We start from the raw sequence: 10,663 nt of genomic DNA on the forward strand, positions 1-10,663 counted from the left end.
AAGTAATGCAACAGATCATGGATCGCATAGATGTAGTAATGATGCAATAGATCATGGTGCCTCTAAAAGATGTAGTAATGAAAATAAAGCCTATTGTTAAGCAGATCTAGAGAGACCGCCAGGCAATAAAGAAGAACAAGAATGATAAGGGTTCCGCTGTGAGTATATGGCTTAAATATTTGAATGCCCTTCTCCAAGAAGCATCATAGGTGGCACGACGTAGCACAATACCAACCATGTGTAATGTTATAAAACCAGCTTGAAGATCTATGATTTGATGACGTCGCACAATACCAATAATGTGTAACTTTATCAAACCAGCAGGAAGATCTATGATTTGATTTTACACATCAAAGAGCATCTCAAATTGTCTCCTTTGGTTGAGTTTGTCCAACTTCCAGAGCTATTAGAGGAACAAACTCAGAACCTCCAACAGGAATTTCAGCAAATTAAGGAAACATTAGAAGCACAACCTTCGTTCTGCAAGCAGTTCCCATGGCGGTCCTGCTCTAACCGGCTGCGCAGAGATGAAGCGTATCGACGAACCTTTTATAGTGGGACAACAGGAAGCCTTTTCATTTCTTGAATATTTGGTTATGGAATATGTGGAGGCTAAGAATATTGGCATGCTTGGCAAGGTTTGATTTCAGCACCACGTTGGCATCCCCAATAAATAAACTATTGGTAATATCAAGCTGCACAGTGTCCTCTGCAACAATGGTGGTATAATCCAAATAACAACCGATGCTCCTCGTCTGAGTCAATCCACCGAGCTTTAGTTTGATTCCAACTCCTCCGAAGCCTGTGGCCTTGTTATAATAGTGAACTCCTGTGAGGATATTGGCTTGACCTGTCACTGCAATCCCCACAGCAGCCGAAAAGATGACAACGTCCGTTACAGCGTTGTCGTTGCCCATGAGGCTTATGCCCACGCCGCTGAATTTCTTCTCGTCGGGGCTTCCACCGGCGGTAATGCGCTGCCCCAGGAAGGAATTCCGGATATATGTCTCGTGCCCGCCCTGAACCATGATGCCAGACGACTTGAAATGCGAGATATAGCAATTATCGATGTTCAAATTTTGAATTTGGGCGGGGCGGGTTCACCAGTTCAAACTTCGAATTTGGCGGGGCGGATTCACCAGTTCAAATTTCGAATTTGAATTTGAATTGTTCGGTTAACATGGAGTAACATGCTTGCTCAGCGCGTCACATCTCAGATGCCCCGTCCAGATGCATAGCATAGCATGGTATGGTTTTATGTATTGTACATGGCGGTTATCCATGGTATGGTTTACCGGAAAGCGCTTGTCCAGAAATATTCAGGTGTGTCAGCGTGATTGTACTACCGTCTATGCCCACGGAATGACAGTAATGTAAGGGAGCATTTATGGAACGTGTTAGTGTAAGGACATAGCATTTATAATGCTATAGGGTTGGAAATAGGAACTGCCGACACTCTCTTTCTCACTAGAACAAGCAAAAACCGGACTCTCAGTCTTGACTCTACCCCTGTAGCTCACCAGAACAGGCAGAAAACTCACTCCCGGGCTCTGTAGCTCACCACCAAGCTACAAACAGGTAGGTTCATTAATCGAACCCACTCCCTGATCTGATTATATATGTATTTTGTTTCTGAGCTGAAACTAGGCTGTCTTGAATCGAATGTCCTGGAGCTCTATCTCTTTGGGCGGGCTATATATAAATGTATTTGGCTGGATATAGGCTACCATCATTGACAGATTTGCATTATCCAATACGCCAAGGAGTCAACGAAACGAGATTACATTCTAGAGAGTCAGCAGATCTTTCAAACTCTAAAGGATAACCTTAAAATGCTTCAAGCTACGATGAAATGAAGGGGAGACTAGCATTACTCCGAACTAGAATTTGCAATCGGAGATCCTTATAAATAGACCACTTTTATGAAAAAGGTATATAAGAAACTATCTTATGAGTGTTATGGTCCCTTCGCAATCCTTCAGCAAGTTGAATGAGTAGCCTATTCTCTACAATTACTAGCAAGCGTCAAGGTACATAACCCATTCCATGTTTCTAATTTAAAGAAGGAAATTGCAGAGGATTTGATAGTTTCATAATATTTACCTCCCCTTGATGAGGAAGGAAAATTGATCCTGATAGATGAGCATATCCTGGTTTCCAAAGATGAAAGGTTAAGAAACAGGGTTCTTAAAAATATCTGGTGCAGTGCAAAGATCTGCCCATTGAAGATGCCTCTTGGAAGAAACCTAACAACTGCCAACATCCTTCATTGTTTACATTGATACAAACACATTCAGGAGAGCCAGACTTCCAATGAGCTCAATTCGTCTCACAAGCAAAACCAGAGCCAAATAAATGGTAATTTGAATTTACTGATGAAATTTCATGGTATGACATGTTAGTCAAAGGACTTTGTTTTCGTCGATTTAGAGGATTTTATTAGCCAGCTCATCCAAGAAGTTCAAACCTCTTGTCTGAGATCAAAAATAATAGTTTTTGGTCAAATTAAAGCTAGAATTTAGTTTGTGGTTCTAGAATAGAAAATAGCTGTAGAATCGAACATAGCTGCATGCATTCAAAAACAAGGTTTTCTCTAAAATTAAATCTGGAGGTGTGGAACTTGAATCCAATGTAGTTACAAGAGTTCAAAAATAAGACTTTTCCTAAACCTAGAGCTATAATTGTGGAGCTTGAATGCAAGGTCGTACTTATGGCTTTCACCTCGTTTCTTGGCAACAACTGTGTTATACAGAAAAATTTTGGTCTAGCTGAACCAACACTATATTCATTCAAGATTAGTTTGTCTTTACAATTGGGAGTGGCTCACCTGAAAGCTTTGGTTATTCTGTTTATTGTGTATGTGATTGGAAGTTTAGTCTTAAATTTCTTCAATTTTTCACTCTAAATTGTCTTCCCAAGCTTTTTAGTTCATAAACAAGTACTCAGCATTCCATCTTTCCTATGAGATTTTAAGGAAAATATATTGTGTGAATGTCTGCTGGATGGATGCTTTGTTTGTCCAACTCAGTTAGAAAAAAAAAGGTAGATCTGAAAAGGTTTGAAAACACAATATAGTTTAACATTGGACTATATTAAGTGCACAACCGCAAATGATACTTCCCTTCATCCAATGGAAACTATCTAAATAAAGGATAAAATTAGACAACCTTGAGACTTAGTTCAATCTCTAAAAGGGATCATCATTCTAAATTTAACACATCGGAAAATGGAAATCAGTGATTCCAATGAAAATTTTCATTGATATTATACATGCTAACGAGGTTCATTCATTTATAGGTCAGTGGAGAGGTGACCATATTTCTTTAGTGCAGATGATAAGCTTAATCTGAAAATGAGGAACCCTTTCATGCAATATAGAGCATTCTCTACTTTTTCATAAATTTCCAATCTCATCTAGTGTTCTGATTTTCTAGACTCGTCCGTACAAGGGAAGAATGCTCAGAATTGAAATATGGAACCAATGGCACTCAAACTAAAGGAAATTGATTTTTCTTTGGCAATGAAACACTGTTCTTTTGTACCCACTGCTCAGTCCAACTGTAGGATGAAACTTGACCTCCAACTGAAGTAAAAACTCATCCTCTTTTCTGAATATTAGGGGCTACAGTCTACAACTCGATTGGCTAAGAGTGTGCTTATGAATGGCATTTTCTTAGTTTGTGGCCATTCAATCACGATGAAACATATTCTCTAGGACTACACGTTTGTTAAGAGGACTTTGAAATATATTCAAGAGCAACAGTCAGTTTTGCTTCAAGGGCAACTCCATTAGGAAACAACTTTGTTCAGAGATTCACATTACATAGCACACGTTGTTTTCTCTGAAATCTGGCACTGCCTTAGAATCACTACTTTGTTCACTGTTTGGAGATTATGGTAAAAAACTTTCCATTCTTCTTTACAACACAATATCTTCTTTATGTTCATGTTTATATAATCAGTCTCATTTTCAAAATATTTACATCCCTTCCTCTCTGTTTCTAAATCCCTCAGTTTATTGGATAAGAAGATATAGTATTTCTTTGCCTTTAAAGCATGACATTAGATATCTGGTGTCAATTTCTACAATGAACTTACCTCACATATTGAGAAATCAATCCCGAAGTATGCCTCAATTGTGTCAGTCTCACACATCTGAGTTGCTATATTGCATTACCATTGCTTTATTTCAAACCCAATCATCACTCATATATCAAATTTACTTGTTCCACTAATTGTCAAGTGAACTACATTCATTGATCTCAAATTACCCGAGAAGAATAGTGGGGGCTCTACTCCCCTTGCAGATTCAAGTTGGCTGGCCACACCATTTTCCTACAGTCTAATTTGCAAGTAGGTAAACAGGTACTGCTCCATAGGCTAGGCAGTCAATGGTTTCTTTGCCTGGAGATAAACTGCTTTCTTGCCGGGATAATAGATAGCTGGTTGGATAGAGAGACTGGACCTTCTAGAGAGACTAACTAGTCAATTAGCTAATGAGCTATCTGAACTTTGAAGACAAACCTTGCTTATGGGAAATTTAGAAGAGGCATGAAAGGATAGGTTGATGATGCTTTACAGAAGAAAAAAATGAAAATACAATAAGGATCCCATGGGCTAGTTTAGGTTGGGCTAGTTTCATGTCAAGATTAGCTTTATGTTGGATGGAAGAATAATCAAATTCAATTGTGTGATGTTGTCATTAAAAGTATCTAATGTTTGATCAAGTCTAGATGTTCCATAGGAGAGTTTCAATCCTCAACCCTTCACCAAGAAATTTAAACCTAGAACCTGATAAATGTTGTTCGAATAGGGGAAATGGGGAAAGAAACTAAACATACATTTAGTTATAAAATTGACCAAGAAAAGCACATAACTAACTTGAAACCAAACACACAAATAGATACACAGGATTTACGTGGTAAAACCTCGACAGGGTGTCAAGGAAACATCCACGGGGCAAGGGATTGGAATCTCTATTAATTCAACAATGATTCTCCACGATTACATTTCTTGGGCATTCACTAGTTTTATACCAGTCGCCTCCGTTACATAACTACTATTTCAGTATAGAACTAACTAGTTACATTTTACCCAAAATTACATAATTCATTGTCAAACTAACAAACTCCACCTTGACAACAATTTTCTTAATCCCTTGCCCATGCCCATTCATCATCTTTTCTGCAAGCCAAGAGAAGCTAAACACCATCGCAGCTTCTCTACTGTAACTGGCTTTGTGAATTTGTCTGCACAATTCTCTCCCGTATGGATGTTGTTGGGAAAAGTATCCAATACGGAATGACCCTATCCCACTCTAAGGGTGATAGTACCTCAGCAACAATCAAAGCAAAGCTATTCGAGATTACTTCTTTATGAGATGTAAGAGAGGGGAGAAAGAGATCCACTAACCGTTATCTTCCGCTAATGATTGATCCAATCTTCTCTCTTTGCTACTTGCTCCCAGCTCCTTGCTCTTTCACTGGCCCAGCTACACCAAGATCCTGCAAAATGACAAGAGAGGGAAACTACAAGAAGCATACATTCATAATTGATTCAAGGATTAGAATAAATCAAATATACAAGTATCAATACGCCATTGAGACACATGCATATAGAAGAACTTCAAATGCTTTATTAATGGAAGAAGTAAAGTTTAGGAAGTGATACAACCATAAAAGGCCCAATCCAGCATCACCTCCCAGCAGAAAGAAATCTCCTCTTCACCTCCTTCAAGCAAATCACCCAATAGTTCTATACTCAAACCAACAGCACTTCCTTACATTCACAAGATTCCAGCCTCCTTAGACCTCATGAGAGGGCTCTATATATAGGAGTTTTGGAGAAAGGATGAGTCAGCTTGAGCTTGGCATGGAGCTGACTAGTGTCCTCTCCCACTTCAGTTATTCTTCAGTTCTTGAGTCCACTTGGAGGTTCTTGCTTCCACTTGGAGATCTAGACCCTCTTACTCATCATTAGGCGAATTCTCTGATCCAAGTGTCATTTTGGAAGCTTCCTGTGCATTGACACCTTGAGGAATGACTGTGCCACTTGGCCAAACTCGCCCAGCGCAGGTAGCCTTCATTACTGTTGACATTCAGTGCAGGTACAGAGTGGAGCAGTTGACATTCAGCGCAGATGCTCAGTGGAGCAGTTGACATGATCCAGAATTAGCTTGTTTTTTAGTGTTTTCAGGTGGAGAACTGATATTCAGTGCTGTGGTTTGCTGACCTTGTTCCTCTAGGGGTAAGAACAACATGTTTAGGGACTTTAGATCCCTTAGATTATGGACATTTCATGCTTCATGCTGTAAGGCACAAAAATGTCTATAACAGTTGCCCCCTAAAGTATGAGGTCGTTTATCGGGTGAAATGCTTTATCAGGAGGATCCAAAGTTCATTCAATCGCTGAGAGGTGACCTGTAATACAATACAATACATTATGATTCATTCTGCTTTCATGATCTAGCTGAGGCGGGCATTCCCATGCTCAGCTTTATAAATTCATTTTGGTACATAGAACAGACGATCGTCTGATGGTAGACTGATAATTCTCTGCTGAAATTATCATCCTTTGAGTAGGATGATCATCTGCTGCAATGATGTACATGTCAAATGTCTTTATATTTCCTGAATATATATCGCAGCCCGGATGGATGGAACTAGATCCGGGGTCTTCAAACTCGTTCGATCTTCACTCTAAGTACAAGTCGATCCATGTGAGAATTGCGCTGAAGTCGAACATGGAAAGACATCGCTTGATTACCGGTCAATGATGTAAACCGTTAACAAGCGCGAGAGGAATCACCAATAATGACAATGACCCTCAAGGTACTGCAGTACAATTCACGTGGTGTGAATAAAGGACTTGGCGTCGAACACCACGCAAAATCTTCTGGTCGAAGGTCATTGATGTATACCTGTCACCGGAAGTGAGAAACTTGCCATTGAGGCATGCAAGCTTCAAAGTACTGAGGGGGGTTGTTCCTAGATCAACTTCTTGGATAATGAGCTGAAGTCGACAAGAAGCGATCCGTCAAAGGAGGGCCTTAATGAATCCCACATCGGTGACACGGAACGGAGCTAATGATTTTAATGGAGGTGAAAACAATCTGTGAAATATGATTCAGGGTGGCGATCATGGGTGGATGAAGGATAATGTATGGCAGTGGATGGGACACGGTTGACTCTTTCTGAACAACATCTCTTGAACATATAACGACACTGATGTGATGGATCGGTAGCATTACCCCAAATGTGGATGGTTTGGCGAAGACCATGGTGATGAGACCGGTGAATGAAACAACCCAACCCGATGTGATACGGAGGACAAAGTGTCATGTTCAAGAGCGACTTGCTACCATTAAAGCTTTGAGGTTCTCCCAATTTTTCCCCAGTCATTTCTGACCAGTACCTCTTTATTTTTGTCAAGCTTGAGGAGGATAACATATGCTTGTTCTATAACCTGCCCTTCGGACAAGCCCATCGCTATGTTTTAACGAGCCTAGCGATAGGGAAACTCGTTCTCGTCTAAAGACAAGTTTGTCGCTATTTAATCATTTTAACGAGTCTAACGACAAGGAAAACTCGGTCCTTTTCATTTTTAGAGAGTCTGAAAAGGTACAGAAAGTTAACTCCAAAATTCCTTTTTCATCATCTAATCCCTTAAGTCCGAAAAAGTATAAAACAATATAGAAGGGATGAGTTTTCGATAATTTTAACGAGCTGAATAAAACAAGCGCTCGACCTTTTTGTGTAATAATCCCTCAGGTCCAAAAAGATTAAAATCTAGAGGAGGGATAGCTCTTCCGGTCACTTTAACGAGCTGGAAGGCCAAAACTCGGCAAACTTTTCATATTTTACGAGTCAGATGAAAAGAGCTCAAAGAAGACTCATCTTTTGAGGAACGAGTGATAAACAGGGATAGCAGCAGATTCCAGGTACAGGTTGGAATTTTCCAATCACGGCAGTGTCACAAGGATGGCTAAGTGAAATCACTCTTCGCAGCTGTTCCTCAAAATGGGTAAACAATCATATGGAGGTGAACGATTGGCCAAATGAAATGGAGGTGGTGGGTGCAAACACGACCAAGGCTTTTTATGGCTAATAAATTTACGATCACAATGGTTATTTACCGGGGCATGTTCATTTTTTAATGAGCTTGAATGCTCAATCTTATGTTTATTTTTTAACGAGCATGAACTATGTACTAAAACTGCTCGGATCTCACTTTTCTATTTTTTTAACGAGCATAAATTCCGCGGTAAAACTGCTCGATCTTATGTTTATTTTTTAACGAGCATGAACTATGTGCTAAAACTACTCGGATCTCGCTTTTCTATTTTTTAACGAGCATAAATTCCGCGGTAAAACCGCTCGATAATACCAATCATAAGATAAGAAATGTCTCCTGTGAGATAGCTTTTTTTATGGAGCTTTATCTCACGAAGCTATGCTCCTCATATCCTTTCTTTATGCAAGTTCGGAAACGGCTAATCCCAAAAACAGATAAATAACCGCTCTTAGCTTACACTCCAAAAGGTTTGCATGCCCCCAGGTATAAAGTACAATTTCAAGGCTGCCCCTACTTATCCGATAAAACATTTGTTTTAAAGGGTGAGGCTTGCCTCTTTCTGGTTACCCAAAGATTGTTTTGTTAACACCATCAAACGAAAACATTTCCTCAGCACTGTCTACCGAAGTAGACAATGCTGAATGACCTTTGTCAAACAAGTAACCTTGACAAAAGAATCCTGTTCCAGAAAAACCCCTCTTCCATCATCTCCTTCTTCTCCATGGGAGCTTGGCTTTTGGCAGCTCTACCTTACGAGGAGGAAGGAGGGGACGGGGTACGGACTAGTCATATTCTCCCGCGGAAATTCTACCTTATACCTAAGGTTTCCTCTGCCCGAAGCAGACCAGGATGCATGCCCCCTGGGTTCCAGTCCCATCTTTCCGAATCACTCGCACTCATCGGGAAGGAGGACTGGGGGTGGAGACATTTCTTGATTGAATAGACCATTCAGGGTTGGTATTTGACTATTTGCGATGCGTGATCCCGGAAATGAAAGTTGGTCTACGAGCTTGACCATTCTTCCTTCGTGTGGAAAACACATTACTCTAAAGAGTGAGGAGACTATAGCTCCCATGCAATATATATAGTCTCGTCCAAGGAGTAGGTTATAATCGAAGGGTCCTTGAACGACCATCACGTTCATTTGAACGGTCTTCCCTTTCAATGTAACAGGCACATTGGGGAGGATCCCTAATGGTCGACTGGTTCCTTTATCAAAACCCGAGAGATTTCTTATCTCAGGCAAAAGCTCCGGGGAACCCAGTGCTTTCCAAGCAATAGAGGAAAGGATACTCACAGATGCCCCTTCATCAATGATAGTTCCAGCCATTACCATTCTGTAAATTTGGACTATGATTCTGAATGGTACACTGGCTGGTAACCGGGGTCTGCCTAGTTGGTTCCAATCAAAGGACACAACCAGGTTGCTTGGCGGTGGGACCGAATACACGGCCGGATATGACCCTGACGATGTTCCTTCCTGTGATAAAGGAATGGGCGCATTGCCCTGATGCTCATCAGAGTCGGTGTTGATGAAAAGAATCTGGATGGTGCCATCCTTATTCTCTTCAGTGAGGGTGTCATTTGAAGATGAATCTTCATTGACGGTGTCATTTGAAGATGAAACCTCCGAAGGTAGAACCGGGTCAACTGCCGTTTCGACCTTTAGACTTTTGTCTGGTCTGGATTCAGTAGATTCATTTTCAATGACTGACGCTTCAGCTGACCACTTGAGCGGGCCAGCTGTATTTTCAACCAACGAAGGACTTGGCACGAGTTTTTTGTATCTAGGAGGAAGTCTCAACGGTGAAACCGGGCGATCTTCCAAAACTCTCTTCGCTTTGTCTAAGAAGGGACAACGGTGGATGGCGTGATCGCCTTTACACAGTTTGCAGGGGGATCTTGCTCCCCCTCTTTGTCTTGAACCTTCACTTTCGCTGGTTGACGGTAAGCATTCAACATGGCTATCAGAAGTTGATGCTCCCGAATTGTGCAAACGAGGGGACCAGTCCCTTAGTATCCGGGGAATACAGGGACAATCTCTATGGAAGTGGTCTCCTCTACATATGACACATGGCGATTTAGGCCCAGTCTGTGCTGTGTGTGGATTTTTGTTAGATGTCTTTTGCTTGCCCCCAGTCGCCTTAGGCTCCTTCTTCTTCTTTTCTTTCTTCTTCTTCTCCTTCTTCTCCATGGGAGCTTGGCTTTTGCCGGCTCTACCTTGCGAAGATGAAGGATTGGAGGAAGAGTTATAGGAAGTAGAAGGCTGGTGGGCAGCTCTAGACTGATCTAACTGTTGACTCGACTGTTCAGGAACCATGGTGTTCTGAACTACATTGGTTGAGAATAAGCAAATTGGCAGGCCAATTGTCAGTCCTGGAAGCGACAATGTGGCCATGTGGGGCGCACCAACTTCTCCCCAAGAGGAGAAAGGACTAGGATTTCCATCATTTGGAATTCCTTGGTTGGGGCGTTCCATGTTCTCAACCTAAAGATCAACATAGGAATAGGAGGTGATTATGTTCCGTTTAAAATAAATTTTATAACGACGCTTTAGACACAACTTGCTTTTTCACTTTTTAAGAGTCGA

General features: G+C 41.0%; 1 pseudogene; it reads right to left on the reverse strand.

Annotated features, from left to right (window-relative positions):
• Nucleotides 1-575: 575 nt before the first annotated feature.
• On the reverse strand, nt 576-1,028 carry LOC149197237 (polygalacturonase QRT3 pseudogene; annotated as a pseudogene).
• Between the last annotated feature and the right edge of the window lie 9,635 nt (nt 1,029-10,663).

This window comes from Pinus tabuliformis, chromosome 2_2 (genome assembly GCF_031772625.1).
Source record: "Pinus tabuliformis cultivar Carrire ecotype Pingquan chromosome 2_2, CPIR1, whole genome shotgun sequence".
In the NCBI taxonomy this organism is placed as follows: Eukaryota; Viridiplantae; Streptophyta; class Pinopsida; order Pinales; family Pinaceae; genus Pinus; species Pinus tabuliformis.